The following is an 18654-nucleotide window of genomic DNA, read 5'->3' as shown; positions in this document are numbered from 1 at the left end:
ACCTGATGTTTATTGGATGTAGAGTACTGTAGGTGAGGTGGCTAAGACCAGATCAGGAGAAATTTCACATCATATTTCAGGGAAGTTGGATAAAGGGACACATGCTCACAGATGGTAGAATGTTGTGACTTTTTATATGCTTTAGAAATTTCAGTGAGGAATCATAGTAATCCATTTACCCCTTTCTCTAGTCTCCATCATAATCTTGTGTTCAGTTTAATGCAACATTGGATTTTACTTCAATCATAGCTGTTTCCTCTTCCTTTTAAATGCTATATATTCAATTTCCAGTTATTTGCGGTAGCTATTAAGCTATTAACAGTAACAACAGGATGGATGCTGTAGTAACTCATGCAGTTCCTCCTCCTTTGTGATTGCTAGCCAGGGCTTTATTGGTTACATGGGCCTAAGGCCAAAGTCAATGATGTGACTGCTGAGAGCTGAAATCAACAGCATTATTTGGCCCTGTCTGTACAACAAGAAGGATAGTATTACTCCTTGTTCGTAATTTAAGTCCTTCTGGGAAAACAGTTTCACATTCCCATCGGGACTACCAGTTTATTCATGGAGACTTCCTCTGGAGTCCCTACCTCACTGTTTGTACCAACCCAAATGTACTCAAATAGAGCAAAAACAACTACCCAATTTCAAACAGATTCTCCTTTGTAAGACTCACCTTAGAAACACTCAATCAAGGGGCCAGAGAGATGGCTCAGAAGTTAGGAACACTTGTTGCCCTTACAGAGGGTTGGGGTTAGTTCCCAGCACCAACATTGGGCAGCTCATAACCAGTTCCAGGCATCTGGCACCTCATCTAGCCTCTACACATATCTGTATACATGTACACATATCCAAATGTACACACATATACATTATGAGTCATTATTAGATATTTAATATTATTATTACTCATTATTATTATTAGCATCATTGCACGATGCTATCTTTGGGGCAATGAATTTAATAAACAGTTGTCTTACTTCATAAACCTCCTGTTATTTTAAATGGGGAGAATCAGGAGTCTCAGGTCATGGATGAAACATAGACTTTTGTTTTTGCCAAAACATCAAAAGCCTCCAGTCCAGTTCTCATAGATTTCTTATTCTCATTTGAAACATCATGAGACTATTACTTACTGTCTACATTTCTATTGGCATTCTAGTCTTCTGAGCCAACTGCTAGAATGATCCACTAAGCTCTGATTATAGCATTCTAGGCCTTTTCTAGCTTGGATCTTCAAACTTTTCTGAATCTCCTCCCACCATATACCATTCCCTAGACTTCTGAACTACATGGTTGGGTAGTCATGACAATGATTCTACTTCTCTGACACTGGTTTGCTCTGTTATGTTAGTGTTTTGTTTCTCAGCTTCTGGCTTCACAGTTCTCATTTGGTTGTGGCAGGGAGAGTGTGGTTCAACAGAGCAGCTCACCCCAGAGGGAGGAGTGTCTGAGTCAGCAGGCCTCTTCTTTTCCCTCCTCCTTCCCATTCGGTCCCCAGCCTAAGTGATGGTGATGCTCATGTTCAGGGCTTGTCTTCTCTGCTAGTGAATCCTCAGTGGAAATGGCTTCACATTTATACCCACAGCTGGCCTTATTGATATTGTTGTTAGTCTCAAGTCAATACAGTTGAGAGGCAGGATTCCTCAGCATGGAGACAGATATGTTTAACTTGACTTAAACATTACAGTGTATCTAAATATCACACAGTACCCCATCACTATCATGTGCCAATTAAAATTATAATGGAAAAGAAAAATTTATTGTTTTTATACATCTATTTATTTTACAACCCAGTCACAGCTCTCCCGCATCCTTCCTTCCCAGTTCCTCTCCCCTATTCCCCACCTCCAGTCCCCAAAACCCCTCATCTTTGGTCTCCATCTAGGAAAGGGCAGGTCTCCTATGGGTATCAACAAACATGACATATCATGTTGTGGTAAGACTAAGCACCTCCCCATGTGTTAAGACTGGTCAGGGCACCCAGTATGAGAAATAGGGTCCCTCAAGCCAGTAAAAGAGTCAGAGATAGCCCCTGTTCCTGGTGTTAGGAGTTCTATAAGAGGACCAAGCCACACACCTCTAACATATATGCAGAGTGCATATGAAGAGTCCCATGCAGGCTCCCTGGTTGTAAGTACAGTCTCTGGGAGCCCCTATGAGCCAAGGTTTGTTGATTGTGTGAGCCTTCCCATGGTGTCCTTGACTCCTCTGGCTCCTCCTCCGCTCCTTGCAGAATTCCTGAACTCTGCCTAATGTTTGGCTGTGAGTCTCTGCATCTGCCTCCATCAGTTTCTGGATGATGCCTCTCTGATGACAATTGGGCCAGGCACCAATCTGGGCACAGGAGATGGCCAGTTCAGGCTGCTTATCCACTATTGATAGGAGTCTAAGCTGAGGTCCTTCCCATAGACTCCTGGGGGAATCCCCTGTGCCGTGCTTTTGACTGACTCCAAATGCCCTTCCCACAGCAGTCTCCCACAGTGCTCTCTCTTTCTATGCCCCTCCCAATCTTGTTTTCCCATCCCCACCTGCTCTCAGTCCACTCAAAAAATCTATTTCCCCTTCCCAGGAGATCTGGGTGTTCCCCAATGAACTCTCCTTGTTCCCTAGTCTCTCTGGGTCTGTGGATTATAGCACAGTTATCCTTTATTTTATAGCTAATATTCACAGAGTGAGTACATAATATGTTTGTCTTTCTCTGTTTGGGTTACCTCACTCAAGATGATTTTTTTTTCTAGTTCCATCCATTTGCCTGCAAATTCCCTGGTGTCCTTGTTTTTAACAGCTGAGTAATACTCCATTGTGTAAATGTGCCACATTTTCTTTACAATAACCTCAAATAATATAAAATATCTTGGTGTAACTCTAATCAAGCAAATGAAAGTCCTGTACGACAAGAACTTCAAATCTTTGAAAAAAGAAATTGAAGAAGATATCAGAAGTTGGAAAGCTCTCTCATGCTTATGGATTGGTAGAATTAACATAGTAAAAATGGACATCTTACCAAAAGCTATCTATAGATTCAATGCAATCCTCATTAAAATCCCAACACAATTCTTTATAGACCTTGAAAGAACAATATTCAACTTCATATAGACAAACAAAAAAAATCCAAGAAAGCTAAAATAATCTTGCACAATAAAAGAACTTCCAGAGGTATCACCATCCCTGATTTTAAGCCCTACTACAGAGCTATAGTAATAAAAACCACATGGTATTGGCATAAAAACAGACAGGCTGGTCAATGGAATCGAAACAAAGACCCAGATGTAAATCCACACACACCTATGGACACCTGATTTTTGACAAAGAAGCCAAAATTATACAATGCAAAAGAATCATTTTAAACAAACGGTGCTGGTCTAACTGGATGTCAGCACTCAGAAGAATGTGAATCGATCCATATTTATCACCCTGCACAAAACCTCAAGTCCAAATGGATCAAAGACTTCAACATAAATCCAGATACACTGAATCTGATAGAAGAGAAAGTAGGAAATAATGTCAAACACATTGGCACAAGAGACAACTCCACGAACAAAACACCAATAGCACAGGCACTAAGATTGACAATTAATAAATGGGACCTCATGAAATTAAAAAGTTTCTGTAAGGCAAAGGACACCATCAATGGGAGAAAACGGCAGTCTACAGAATGGGAAAAGATCTTCACCAGCCTGACATATGACAGAGGGCTGATTTCCAAAATATGTGAAGAACTCAAGAAACTGGATATCAACAAACCAAATAATCCAACTAAAAAAATGGGGTGCAGATCTAAACAGAAATCTCAACAGAAGAATCTCAAATGGCCCAGAAACACATAAGGAGATATTAAGCATTCTTAGCCATCAGGGAAATGCAAATCAAAACAGCTCTGAGATTCTATCTTACGTCTGTCAGAATGGCTATGATCAAAAACACAAGCGACAGCTTATGCTGGAGAGGATGTGGAGCAACAACAGGAACAGTCCTCCATTCCTGGTGGGAGCGCAAACTTGTGCAGACACTTTGGAAGTTACTGAGAATCAACCTACTATAAGACCCAGCTATACTGATCTTGGGCATATACCCTAAGGATGCTCAATCGTACCACAAGGACACAGGCTCAACTATGTTCATAGTAGCTTTATTTGTAATAGGAAGAATCTGGAAAAATGAAGAAATTTAATTTTTGAAAAGATTTATTTTTAAAATTACACATACACACAGGTACAGATGTCTGTGGCAGTCAGAAGAGGGTGTAGGATCCTGTGGAGCTGGAGTCACAGCAAGTTGTGAGTCACCTGGTGTAGGTCCCCTGAAGAGAACAGTAAACCTCCTTAAGAGCTGAGCCATCTCTCCATCCAAAGGAAAGTAACTGCAACTCTCGGATGGTAAAGTGTGGAAGAACACACATATCTAGCTCCATCCTTGTGGGCAGCAATCATTACCAGTGCCACCAATACCTGGTTGTCTTCTCCCTTTGGATGCTAAGAATTTACTGTGAATGTGGAGACAGCCAAGAGTTTCGTTCTGGCTACTCTAAGGGTGTGTGTGTGTGTGTGTGTGTGTGTGTGTGTGTGTGTGTGTGTGTGAATCCTGAGCCCATTTTTCTAGGCTTCTTCCTATATAAACAATTTGTCCTATGAACAAATGCTCTGTGAACAAATGAATTCTTACAAAAAATGTATTGGAAAATTTCTAGATTTGAGCTAGAGAGATGGTGCAGCAGTTCAGGGTATCCCTGCTCTAGGAAAGGACCTCCGTTAAATTTCACCCAAGTCAGGTGGTTCCCAACTGTCTGTAACCACAACTCCAGTGGCTCTTGATGACCCTTCTTGGCCTCTGTGGCCACCCATGCACATGTGCAATAAATGATAAAATTAATCTTTTTATTTTTAATAACAGTTTTAGATTTATTTAAGTGTACTAGTGTTTGCCTGTGTCTATATTTGAGTACCACGTGTGTACCTGGTGCCCAGGGGTTTAGAAGAGGGTGTTGGATACCCTGGAATGAGAGTTACAGGTGGTTGTGAGCCACTGTGTGGGTGCTGGGAACTAAATCAAGAACTCTTTACAACTGAGCCATCTTTCCAGGCCAACAAAATAAATCGTAAATATAATTCATGGCTTTATGTAACTTATAGTTAGTTGCCAGTGAATATTCAGAATGATTAACAGGTATTGAGATAAGTGATTACTGTCAATGCATGTAGTGTGTCTTCCACAGTATCTTGACACCATCTTGTTGGGTTCCAGGTCTAGAAAATATCTTTTTCACCTTCTTTTTAAATAAATACAGCATTTAATAATCTTACCTTTGCCGCTGGGAAAGAAAGGCAACCATGTTGCCACTGTTCACAGAGTCATGGATTTTCTCAGGGGCTGTACTGAAATGGTAAAGATCTGGCCTCTGCTGTGCGGTACTTCCCTGGGTTCAGGGCTCCTGGTTTCCTCGGCTGTTTCTACTGTTTCATGGTGACCACAAATCCAAGTCATATATATATGTACTGGATGGAGGAAAATGAGAAAGATAATTCATTTTCGGTCAAGTTAAATGTACTGTTTAAATGTACTGTTTAGACTCTTATAGTGTAGATAAATTTTAACACTGTTTCTTTGAAATGCTTTGGGCTATAATCACTGCCTTTCTGGGAATGAGATTGCTTTTCCTGTTGAAGGCACATCTGACCGTGCTCTGTATAGACACAGTGCAGAAGATGGCTATTATGAGTGTGCATGCGCATTTGGAGGGCAGAGGTCAAAGTCAGAGGCTTCCTCTACTGCGCTGCTGCTACTACTTCCTCTACCTTGTGGTTTGAGACTGAATCTATTACTGAACGTGGAGCTCACTTATTGTTTAGAGTGGCTAGCCAATGCACTTCAGGGGTCACCTGTCTTACTATCGCACTTAGGGCTGGGGTTACAGATACAAGCCACCACATATTGTTGTGGCCACATTGCAAGGCCCCCAAGCAAGACCACCATAGAGCCAATATCCAATGCAAAACACACAGGGGTTAATTGATAACAAGCAAGCCCGGGCTTGGTCCGTGTCCAACACACTGGCTAGCCAGGTGAAGGAGGACAGCCCTGAGCTCTCAGGGTGAGGGGTTTTTAAAGGGAAAATTCACAAACAGGGTGGTCCAAGCCTTTGTTTGGATCATATGATTGGGTGAGGGTGTGTAACCTTTGAATTTACTGGTTGGGGGTTACAGTTATCATTTTTGGGCAGGCCTGGACAAGTCCCAGGCTTTGTCCTTGAATTGTCATGGGGGCTGGCTCAGTGGCCCAGGCTCTGTCCTTGAGCTGCCATTGAGGTTGGCTGACCTCACACGTTCACATTGACCCATGCACGTAGCTCTAAGTTGGTGAGGGGTCCCAGACAGTAAACAACTGACTGAACCTTGAGCAGTCACAGTACCTGCCGAAAGGGAGCTACTGCAAGGACTATGTCGTAGCCCTCCCAGAAACTGCTTGCTCAAGTCCCAGGAAACTGAAATGGAGGCCTGATCTTGGAGAGAAGACTGACAGCCTGTTATGGCGTCTGCTTGGTCCTTTCAATACCACATCCAGCTTTTTGTTTGTTTTGTTTTTTGAGACTGAATTTCTCTGTGTAGCCCTGGTTGTCTGCCTGGCTGCATCCAGTTTTTATATGGGGTGCAGGGATCTGAACGCAGTTCCTCATGTTTAAAAAGCAGGCATTTAACTAGCTGAGCTAAATGAAATAAGCAGAATTTTACAGGAGAAACTTATCCTAAGACCTGCCTGATTTGCAGATAATTTCCTTCACAGAAACAGAAAACTGGTACGTGTTTTCATGTTTAGTTAAGACTCATTTGTGGATAGAAATGCTTCACTCTGAGTGTGGGGTTATACATTACTTCCTTCACTTAACACCACCCCCCACCCGCCTCGCCCTTTTTATAGAGCTCTGAGACCGGAATTGAGGCCTTTCATAGCACAGAGAGACCACAGAAGGGGGTGGGTGCGGAGCATGTGGCCCGGAATACATAGGTTAGATCCCAGATGAGCAGGTTGAAGTCTGCCAAGAGAAGGAACAACTCCTGCCAAGATCAGAGCCATCCAGATCGAGAGAGAGAGAGAGAGAGAGAGAGAGAGAGAGAGAGAGAGAGAGAGAGAGAGAGAGAGAGAGAGAGAAACTTTTTTCCCTCCAAGACTACATTGCTTCACTCCATCCTAATCCGAGAGCAAGTGATTCTAAGCCTTAATGTTTTTTACCACTCAGTGAAGGCATTTCTTTTGGGAGTATAGAAACATTTTAAAAGACCTTCTATATGAATTAGATTCTAGTGAAGAAGAAAAAAGAAAAAACAATGCATCTAAGTGAGCAAAAGGAGAGTCAGATTTTAAGCTAAGGCTCTCTACTCATTTTCTAACAAGTTCTAATTTCTCATAGAAGCAGTCATATTTGAAATGAAATTTGAGGGAGGAAGAAAAGCGTGGTGTTATGGAAACAATCCATACCTACACAATAAAGCTTTAATGACTTTTCCTTCCAACACTTTAATATAAGGCCTCATCCTGCGGTCTCTGTACGGGTGAGGTCCCCAGTGCTTCTAATGGGATTTTAGCTAAAAAAAGAGCCCGCACCAGCCATGTGCTGCCCACTAGAGGGCGCTGCGAACTCACACATCTATTGCAAGGCACCAGAATGATGACGCCCATTTTTCATCGCCATGGTGATTCTTAATTAACACATGGCATTGGGGTTTTACTGATACTAGTAAACTGGGATGGTTGTGACCTCCATTAATAAACTATGTAATCATTTAGGAAATATCAAGAGTCAGAAACTATTTAGATATTTCTTCGTGATACTGCACTGACCTGTGATTAATAAAAACAAAATCTAAATTGCAAATTATTAAAGCTCTTGCCCCAAGGCAAAGTTTTATTTCTTCCTAAAAAACAAAATCGAACGTATGTTTATGATAGTTCTAGGGTAAGAGAGACAAACAGACTAACATCTATTATTTTTATGTGAAGAGAATCGAATTGCTTGATACTTTTCTAGTAAACATCTTTTGGACACAGGGAAAGAAGGTCTTAAGATGTTATAGATAGTTTTTTCTAAAAATCCAACTTCTTGCATTCCAGAGACAGGGTTAAGAAGTCAAATGCAAAAGCGGGAACTCTGGAGTTCTTATTTAGCACCAAGCTTTAGTGACCACTATGGGGCGCTCTCGACTCTATTATCTTTCTGAAGCCCACCGCCCAGCAGGGCTCCTTTTGGAACGGAAACACAGCGTTTACTGCAGTCCGGGAGTGTTTAGGAGTAATCAGAAACACCCCACAATTCTGGACGGATTTTTTTCCCAGTGACTGCTCCTGCCCATTATGATGCAAAGTCCTTGGCTGCATCAAATGCAGGCTGGAAGAACTCAGCAATTCACCTGAACAGCTAGACATAAAATAGACTTGTGGGGCCAAACATGTTTCATTTTCACACAGCAAAGTAAGAAATTAAGAAACTATGTTTCTTTGATATGTTTTTACTTCTTCGGTGGTTTCATCGATCACTTTAGTTCTGTACCTTCTTGTGATGTTTCACAGCTAAGCCAACAAGTAGATAAAATTCCTGTATTTTCTTTGCTGAATGATGAATAAATAATTAATGATATAAAAAATTCTCGCTATTGGGACTGAGGGGAGTGACTCAGTCACTAAAGTGCTTGCCTTGCAAACACGAGGACCTGAGTTTGATGCCCAGAACCCGCATGAACATGCTTGGTGTGGTGGCATGTGCTGTAACAGTAATCAGGGCTGGGAAGGGAGATCAGGACCATCCCTGGGGTTTGCAGGCCACACAGCCTAACCTAATTGAGGAACTCCAGGCCCGCGAGAGCCATCTGAAGCAGGTGATGGTCTTTCTGAGAATGACATCTGAGGTCAGCCTCTGGCTTTCACATGTGTAAACACAGGCTCATCTGCACATACATTAAACCATGCATGCACAAACACACAATTCTGGTTCTTGCACTAGGGTTTTCTAGGATTGGTTGGGCATGTCTTCAACTCCAAGATTTTATTAGTGTAGCTTTTCAGTTAAGTGCGTGTAGGTTGTGTTACTTGAAAATATGGATTGCATTTTCTCCCTGGCTAGGGAGGAAATTCACATGCACTATTGTTTGATAGTTTTTTCGGAATTGATAGTGTCCCTCTAGGAGGGAGGGGCTCATGAGTCTCCGGAGGTAAAGAAAAGATCACACGCTTTCAAAAGCAGAACCTTAGAAGAGTCTAGAAGCCCCTCCCTTGCATTATAAAGGAGTGAACAGCGCCTGGGGAGTGGACTGCACAGCCTAGCAGCAATGTGAGTGGCTCTGTGGCTGCTGAGTGCTTGGAGGCTGCTCAGGGGCTCCGGGCTGCTGTTTCTTGGGTCTCTCTTGGGGGGGGGGGCATTCTTTTCAGTGATGCAGCTGTTTCTTGAGTCATTCCCGTTCCTCTAAGTGACCCTGTGCTTACCCAAACTTCTGCTAGTAATCCTAATAAAAATTCATTTGTTCACCAAGTTGGACTTTGGTGCAATCATTACTTTGGTCTTTCATGGGTTCAGTCACTGGCGTGAGAAGGTGTGTGTGTGTGTGTGTGTGTGTGTGTGTGTGTGTGTGTGTGTGTGTGATGCATCTTCCCAGGGTCTTCCATACAATGTGGACTCCATCATGTAGAACATGCTCTGTGGACGTGTGAAGAAGTAACAATGCCCTTTCATGGGAAGGCCTTAAGCAGGATGCAATGCCTCCTTCTCATCTCTTCTTCCACACAGTGCACATGCCAGGCGTAGAATTAACCTCATAGCTACGTAGCAATTACCAGCATGTTTCCTGGGCAAGGACTGTATTTATCATTACAAAGCACTAGGGTTTTGGGCTGCTTTTTATGTAACAAGCTAATATAGAAATTGATATGAGAAGGTGGGGTAAGCTGTAGGTGGAAAGAAAACACTAAGGAAATGGAAACAGAGGTGATCAGCATGAGTTAACTTTTCTGAAGCACCTGTAACTTATGAGGCGAATGATCCACTGGAAGAACTTCTACTTTGGCCTGGAATGATATTTAAAGGAATATTACCAGTGTGGCTTTCCTGTGATTCCCTACACATGATAAGTTTTTTTTTTATTTATAAACATGGGATATGACTGCTTGTGAAATATAATATAAAATAGTGATCCCTTAGTCTTGGAATTTCGTATTTCAAAATAAGACTGCTTTTAATCTTCAGTAAATGATTTCAGCCCAATTCACCAAATAGCACACTCTTGGTGAAATTACAGGTGTGACCACATGTCCTAAAGAGACAAGTTTATCATGGCTAGTTAAAGTCCCACTGCCTTTTTGTTGAAATATTTTATTTTCATTTTAAATTGTGTGTGTGTGTGTGTGTGTGTGTGTGTGTGTGTGTGTATGTGTGTGTGTGTCACACACACACGTTGTGGACTTGAGTGAGTGCAGTGTCCAAGGAGGCCAGAAGAGGACGTTGTACCCCTGAGATGGAGTCCCAGACCCTTGTAAACTGCTAGCCGTGGATGGTGGGGACAGAGCTTGTGCAGTCGTGTTTTAATCATTGAGCTATCTGTCCAGCTCCAGGTCTCGCTAGCCCTCGGCGCCTTTAACTAAGCACACGGAAAAGGGAATGAATGACCTCAGAGGTCCGGGGGAGGGCTGATCAGTAAAGTACCCGCCATGCAAGCATGAGGACCCAAGACCTTCATCTTTGCATCTGGAACTTTCAGGATGTCTTCAAAATCTTAGTTTGTATGCTAAATCAAATACATGTTACCTCATTTAAATAAATATTTGCTCATCAAAAAGACAATTCAATAAAACAATAAGAGGTTACTGGTGTTGCTGGTGCATGAAACATTCTTGGCTACATTATCCACAGAGTACCCTGAACAACTCGGTTATTGTTCTCAGTTGAATATCCAGGCAGTGCTTCTCCAGCTTGGTAGTTTATTGCACCACCGTGCAAAATCATTTTTAAGTATACCACATGTAGAATAATGAATCAGATCAAATATTTTAATATACATTAATCTCTCCTCATTCATATTTTTGTGTTTGTGGCTTCAGTTGTTTAGACTCAACTGGATTACAGAAATATCAAATATAACATTTCAGAAATAAATATTCAAAAGCTCTAAAATTAGTACCTTTTTTTGTAGAATTGTCTTTCAATTTCAAATTTCCTGTGTTAGAAGTGTTTTTTTCCCCCTTGTACTAAAAATAGCTCCTCCCTACTCCTCCCAATTCTTCTCCACCTCCCCTCACATCTGGATCTACCCCTTTTCTGTCCCTCATTAGAAAACAAACAGGCTTCTAAGGGAATGTAATATAATATTATAAACCAAAAACTAATGTATAGGAGGAAAAACAACCAATCAAAAGAAGAAAAAGTGCCCAAGAAGAGGCACATGGAACTGATAAAGACGAAGAGACCCATTTGTTCACACACTCAGGATCCTACAAAAACGCTAAACTGGGAACCATAAAAAGGACCTGGAGGGTAAAAAGAGAGAAAAATTTATACATAAAATAAATAAAAATAAAAATGTGATAAAATTAAAAAAGAATAGAAAAAGCCTTGATATTATGTTATGAGACAAGGAACCTCTGGCATCTGGACATGCAGCCTACCCCTGAAAGTGGCTTGTTTTCCCAGTTAAGACTCCCTTGGAGAGAACTGAAACTTCATTTGCAAGTGGTTATCAATTGGAAATGGCTTCTGGGTTGGGGGGGGCGGGCGTGTGTCCACTTCTCTCACTTCTAGGACCTATGGCCCAGACCTGTGAGGGCCCTGTGCATGCTGCCTCAGTCTCTGTGAGTTTGTGCGTGCATCAGCCTTGTGCCTAGATGGCCTTGATTCCTTGGTGTCCTCCATCCCCTCTGGCCCTTACACTCTTTTTGCTTCCTCTTCTCAGGATTCCCTGAGTCCTGAAGAGAGGGATTTGATGGGGACATCCTATTTAGGACTGAGTGTTCCAAGGCCTCTCATCATTCTCTTCATAATGTCTGGCTGTGGGTCTCTGTATTTGTTCCCATCTTCTGAAGGAGGAAGCTTCTCTGATGATGACTGAGCAAAGGTACAGCAGAATGTCATTAGGAGGCTTTTTATTGCTGCTTTTTTCTTTTTAAACCAGTAGTATTTGGTTTCACCCCAGCTCCTGGGCTATCAAGTTTCAGGTTCTTGGTCACCCAAACAGTGTCAGCTATGGGTTCCACTCCAGATGTGTGCCTTAAAGCATGTCAGATATTGGTTGGTTACTCCCACAAGCTTTATACCACCATTGCTCTAACCTATCTTGTAGGCAGGACACCACTGTAGATCACAGAGTTTGTTGCTAGGTTGATGTTTTTGTTTCTCCTTTGGTAGCATGCAGAGGACCTTCCTTTACCAAAGACATTAACGCATAGGGGTGAAGGCTCTCTCCAGGCTCCAACTGGAGTGCTCCAGTGTTCAATGAGTTGTTTATGTAATGTCTTCAGCAACAGGGCCTTGCTGTCAGTTTGTGGAGAAAAACCCATAGTCTTGGCAACAGGCTGGGTTGTTTAGGGGTTCCCATGGGATCCCTTTAGCCTGCAAATAGATGTAACCTGGTTCTGGTACTGGAAGATCTGTTTGGCGATAAGACATATCCAGCTGGGGCTCTGTTTAGGTGATTTCATTTAGATCTCCTTCATATATGTATATGTTTTTGGAAGCTTCTACTGTATCAGGTTTCTATACTACCCCTCAAATGGCCCTTAATTTTAACTGTCTCTCATTGTATCCCTTCCTCATCACCTCTTTCCCTTCCCCTCCACACTTGATTCTCCCAATTCAGACTCCCCATCTATCCATAACTATCTATTCTGTTTCCCTTTCCTTGGGAGATCTGTCTGTCCCGCTAAGTCCCTTACTCCATACCTAACATCTGTGGTTCTACAGATTGTAGCTTATTTATCGTTGGCTTAATAGCTAATATCCACATATAAGAGAATACATACTATATTAGTCTTTTTGGTCTTAGGATACTACAGTCAGCAGACTTTTTCTAGTTCTATCCATTTGCCTGTGATTTTCACTATTTGAAATTACAGAGTAATATTCTATTGTGTAAGTGTATCATATTTCTTTATCTATTCCTCTGTGGAGGGACATCTAGGCTGTTTCCAGGTTCTGACTATTATGAATAGAGCAGCAATGAACATGTATGAGTAAGTGGCCCTGTGTTATGATGAAACATTCTTAAAGATATATTTCCAAGAGTGGTATAGCTGAATCTTGAAGTAGCTCCATTTCCATTTCCTGAGGAAATGTTTTCCACTGTGGCTGCACATGTTTGTAGTTCTACCAGCAATGACTGAGTGCTCCCCTTACTCCCCATCCTTGCCAACATGGACTGTCATTTGTTTCATTGATCTTAGCTGTTTTAATAGGTGTAAGATGAAATCTCAAAGTAATTTTTCTTTGCATTTCCTTGATGATTCAGAATGTTGAACTTTTCTTTAAGTGTTCCATAGCCATTTGAGTTTCCTCTTTCAAGAGTTCTCTGTTTCCATCTGTACCTCATTTTTAATTGAGTTATTTGTTTCTTGCTACCTAACTTTTTGAGTTCTTTGTGTATTTTGGATATTAGCCCTCAGCTGGATACTCAGCTGGTAAAAATCTTTTCTCATTGTGTAACCTGCTGCTTTATCTGAAAGATGGTGTCCTTTGCTGTATAGAAGCTTTTCAGTTTCATGAAGTCCCATTTATTAATTGTTGATCTTAGTACCTATGATAATGGTGTTCTGTTCAGAAAGTCTTTTCCAGTGCCAATGATTTCAGTATTTCCAATTTTCTCTACTATTGGGTTTAGTGTATCTGTTTTTATTCTTTTTTATATTTTTTATTATTAAGAAATTTTATATTCATTTTACATACAGCCACAGATCCCCTCCCTTCCCCCTCCCACTCCCCTCCCACCCCCTTTCCACCCCCCACTTCCACCTCTTCCAAGGCAAGGCCTCCAGCGGGGAGTCAGTAGAGTCTGATTGTGTATGTGGTTTTATGTTGAGGTCTTTGATCCATCAGCAGTTGAGTTTTATTCAGGGTGATGAGTATGCATCTATTTGGATTCTTCCACATCCAGACATCCAGTTTGACCAGCAACATTCATTGATGATAGCCTCTTTTGTCCAGTGTATGTTTCATATCTGGAACAGCTACCCACTACACTCAGCTGTGACTGGCAGTGAGTGTGTGCCCACCTGTCTTCTCTAGGCCTAACTTCTCCTTTGACTTGTGTTCATCAAGAGCTTGTTGTCCAGCCCCCCTGCCCCCACCCCCACATGTGTGTATGTGCACATATGTGTGAAAATCAGAAGTCAACCTTAGGTGTTACTCTTCAGGATGCTGTCCACTTGTTTTTCTGAGACAAGATCTGCAAAGCTCCAGGGAGCCAGGGAGCTGCCTGTGTCCATCTCCCAGTGCTTTAATGATAGGACTATGTCGTGGTCCTCATCCTTGCTCACAAGCATCTTAACCAACTGAGCTCTCTCTCCATCCATGTCGCCTTCCTTCAGAAATCTTCTCAGTAATCTCCCTAGTAAGACATGCTCCTTCACATTATTGTCCCTGTAACAATTTGATTTTAGATTCTAAAATTGACAGGGAGTGTCATTCCATCCCTTATTCACATTGGCACCAGAAGTGGAGTATTGAGCACATAGAAGAAGAAAATGAGTAGGAAGAAGCATGGACTTTTAGAGCTGGGAACCACTTTACAGAGAGTTGGCTTTGGGCTGTCTTGGCTAAGGAGAAGTAGCCGAGTGCTGGTTCCTGCTCATCCCTCAGCAGCAGCCTGTGAAGCGTATGACAAAGCTTGCTGACCTGCCAGGGCACATATCTTTGGTTGGTTGACTGTAAGAGACTGGATTGCAGTGTTAACATAACTATCTATGGCTTGATAACTCTCAAGCCATACATAACTTTCTCAAAAACCCCACACAGAGTGGAACTTGATACTCTCACACCAAACGGTATTTTGATATTCATTGCCAGGATACCTTATATATATTACTTGATGATTTTAAAACAATTACACATGTTAATTGTTAAGGAGAAAGCTATATTCTCATGTCATTATCTCATTTTTTTTTAAAGACAAGGAGAAAAATTTAGGTGAGAAGTAGTTAAAGGTCATAGAAATCATCATAAACCAGATTAAAAAAGCAAACTTACTACTTGGATTCAGCCACATGGACTTGGATCTAAGGGACTAGATGAACAGACTATGGGGATTTCTAGGAATGAAGAAATGATGGTACTGGCATATTTCTTGTGTAGGGTTAAAAAATGGAAAGTATTGACGTCAGCCATCAATTAGTGCTTGAGTGCTGAGGTCAGGGGACAGATTTGGCTGAGTGAGCTCAGCCTGTTTTCTATTTGTTCTCACCACGTAAGCATGGACCTCTGTTCCCTGTGTCCTGGGCTGTCCCTTAACTGCTGGACTAGTGTGCTTTTGGATGGATTACTTTTTACTGTTTGCTTTTACTTGTTACCCTCAGACTATAAATAAATCCTCCTAATTTAAGGTTCTAATAATAGCAACAAAGGCTATTTCCTCATATGGAATTAAAACATGTTACTGGCTACTCTGCAGATATTTAAAATTGGTTAGAAATTTGTCTTCCAATACTACATGGTAATGGTATGTCCCTCCTAACACTATGTATTGCGAATGCTACTTTAAATCATTTAATTTTAACTGGAGACTTGTTTACCACTTTATGTGGAGATATTTCTGGTTGTCACATCTTGTGGGGGTGGCAACATGTGCACTACAGGCTTCTAATAGTGATTCTATAATATATAGGACAGTCTCCTTACAAGCTGCAATTATTTGACTCAAAATGTCCATAGTACTTAGTTTGAGTTATCTTTATACATGTATACATAAACCAAATACATACAGATAAGACTCATTAGTGACAGTGTAAATCTGTGTGAGTCTCCATGAAATTATGAGAGTGTAGTACTATATTCATCCTATTTATCATAACCCTTAATATGTCAAAGGTGTGACTTGACGTTTTACTTCCACAGAAGTGTGAAGACACTGGGCTGGGATATGGGTTAGCAAATAAAGCGCTTCCCCACAATCATGAGGACCTGAGTTCAAACCCTAGGGCCTACATAAAAAGTGGGGTGTGACTATACATGCTATTAAGCCTATTCCTGGGGAAGCGGAGTTACATGTATCACGTGGCTAGCCAGTCTAGCCTGTTTGGTGACTTTCAGACCAATGAGAGTCTCTGTCTTGGAAAAACACAAGTGACACTTGAGGGGTTGACACTTGAGGTTGGGTGCTGGCTTCTGCATGCACATATCTGTACCTATATAATCTGTACACTCACACACATGTACTTGCACACATATGAACATGCACATGTATGTCCACATATGTGAAAATAGGTAGGCATGCATGTGTCACATACACACACGCACATATACACCTCGGAACAGGTCTGCTCTCCTTGTCAAACACAAAATGAAAGGATTTTTTTTTCCCCATCTCAGTATTTTAATGTTCACCTCTCTGAAAGCAGCAAGGTTTTTGGTAAAGATAGATTCATTCTAATTTAACATGATTATTTTGAACAGGAAATTTGGTTGAGCACATTGATCCCCAAACATCAACTGTGACTGTAAAGCAACAGAATATCAGATCAGGAAATCTATTGCACTTGGTGAAAAAAAGGAAATCCCTCCTTTGTCTCGCAGCTCCAGAAGGCAATGTGTCTCACTGGCTGTGCAAGCTCTTCTCACTCAAGCCCAAGTCTCTATGTTCAGACAGCACATCCATCACTGTGTCCTTCCAGGTGTTGGAAGTCTGATGAAATACCATTCCAGTAGTTGCATCTCCAGGTTTCGAGTCTAGAAATGAATTTAAGGTGTGATCTAATCACAGTCAACAACTTGATCGTACTGACTTCCACACGTCAGAAATATGTTCATCACAAAAGAGCAGGATGAGGTCTCTGACCAACACTAACACTGTGATCAGTCAGGAATTACAGGGATGCACATTCTAGATGACAGAAGTATACAGACATGATGGAAACGAACACCAATCTTATTGCACATGGTGTCTGGGCGAGCAATAAAAACACTGTGACACAGGATGAAAACTCTACATCTTGCTTCCTCTCAGCCTTTTTTTCTAAAGTCTGATGTAGCAGCGGTATCAGTCGACATACATGGAAGAGCTGGGAGTATCTGGCATCTGATCCAGGATTTTACAAACATAACATGTGACCTCGACAGTACGTTCCTCATACATCAAAATAAAGGGATGTTTCAGAAGCTCTTTATACTTTGGCCTTTTGGATTCGTCCTTTGTAAGGCACAAGTTGACAAAGTTGATGAAACTGAGGGAGAACTCCCTTTCTTCGGAATTACTTAGTTGTGGAGGGTCTCCTTTTACCACTTGTGTTAGCTGATCAAATACACGATTCCACTTTGGATAAGTAAGTCGGCCTGTGACCAACCCGTACAATGTGATTCCCAAACTCCAGACATCACAGCGGACATCAAATCATTGTCATGACGCGCTTGGGTCTATTCTTTCAGGTGCCATATATGGCCTACACCCAGCATCTTGTGGCAATGGAGTCCACAAGCTGTCCACTGATGCCGAAATCACAGAGCTTAATATTTCCACTTCTGTCCAGAAGAATATTGGAAGGTTTGATATCTCTGTGAATAATTTTCAAGTTTTCTTTTAAGTGGTTTAGTGCTTTCACAGTTGCTAAAGTGATTTTGCCTACAATCTCTTCCGGAATAACGTCATCTAACATACTATATACATATTTGTAAAACTTATCGAACGAGGTAGACATGAGCTCCATACGGATCCAACAGTCGCCCTCTCTGAAGAGTGCACCATAGAACTGAACAATGTATGGGCAATCACTACTCCGCATTACTACATCCAAATCCATGAGAAGTTGTTTTTGTTCTTTTTCATCCACAGTTGACCGTATTCTTCTCACTGCCGTTATCTGCCCACTTGGTTTGTGGACCATTTTGTTGACAGAACCATAAGCACCTCGTCCAATTTTTCCAAGGTCTTTCAAGTCCTCTGCAGTGAAATCCCAGTGTTGTTCAGGGGAGATCTTCAGTTTTCCTGATGACTCAATGCTGTGTGTTCTCAGTCTCTCTATGTGTGGGTTCTGCACTCCTGTAGTGTTAGGATGGAGAGTAAACCGTGCTGTCGTTTTGACAGGTGGATTGGCAAAATTCAACTTCAGTGCTTTGCGTTTACCCTGCATGCAGCTGACGGCCGGGTGGCCGGGGGCAGGAGGCTTGATGGGGCCTGGGGTGCCGCCGCCGCCTCTCGGGGTCGGAGGCGCCATTGTTGGAAGTGAGGAGCCAAATGAAAGGATTTTTGAGCATTCCTAATCCTTTGGACCATGTTTGATCAGGATTCTCAGCGTTTATGTCCTTTGAAAGATTGATTTCATTACTAGCCACAGTTAAAGCTTCCTCACTGTCTCTAGGCCCTGGTATTGAAGCAGGACAGTGATAACAGGCCAGTATATTCATGTGGTCTGTGCGGCTGTAGGACTTCAATGCTAATGCCATGTTTAGTTACTGTTCTTAGCAACTATTAATGGAGAAAC

General features: G+C 41.8%; 1 pseudogene; it reads right to left on the bottom strand.

The window, feature by feature from the left end:
- Nucleotides 1-17206: 17206 nt before the first annotated feature.
- Nucleotides 17207-18387, bottom strand: LOC131914611 (dual specificity mitogen-activated protein kinase kinase 4-like; annotated as a pseudogene).
- Nucleotides 18388-18654: the final 267 nt, after the last annotated feature.

Source organism: Peromyscus eremicus, chromosome 7 (assembly GCF_949786415.1).
Source record: "Peromyscus eremicus chromosome 7, PerEre_H2_v1, whole genome shotgun sequence".
Taxonomy (NCBI): Eukaryota; Metazoa; Chordata; class Mammalia; order Rodentia; family Cricetidae; genus Peromyscus; species Peromyscus eremicus.
This window is presented reverse-complemented; position numbering and strand designations above follow the sequence as displayed.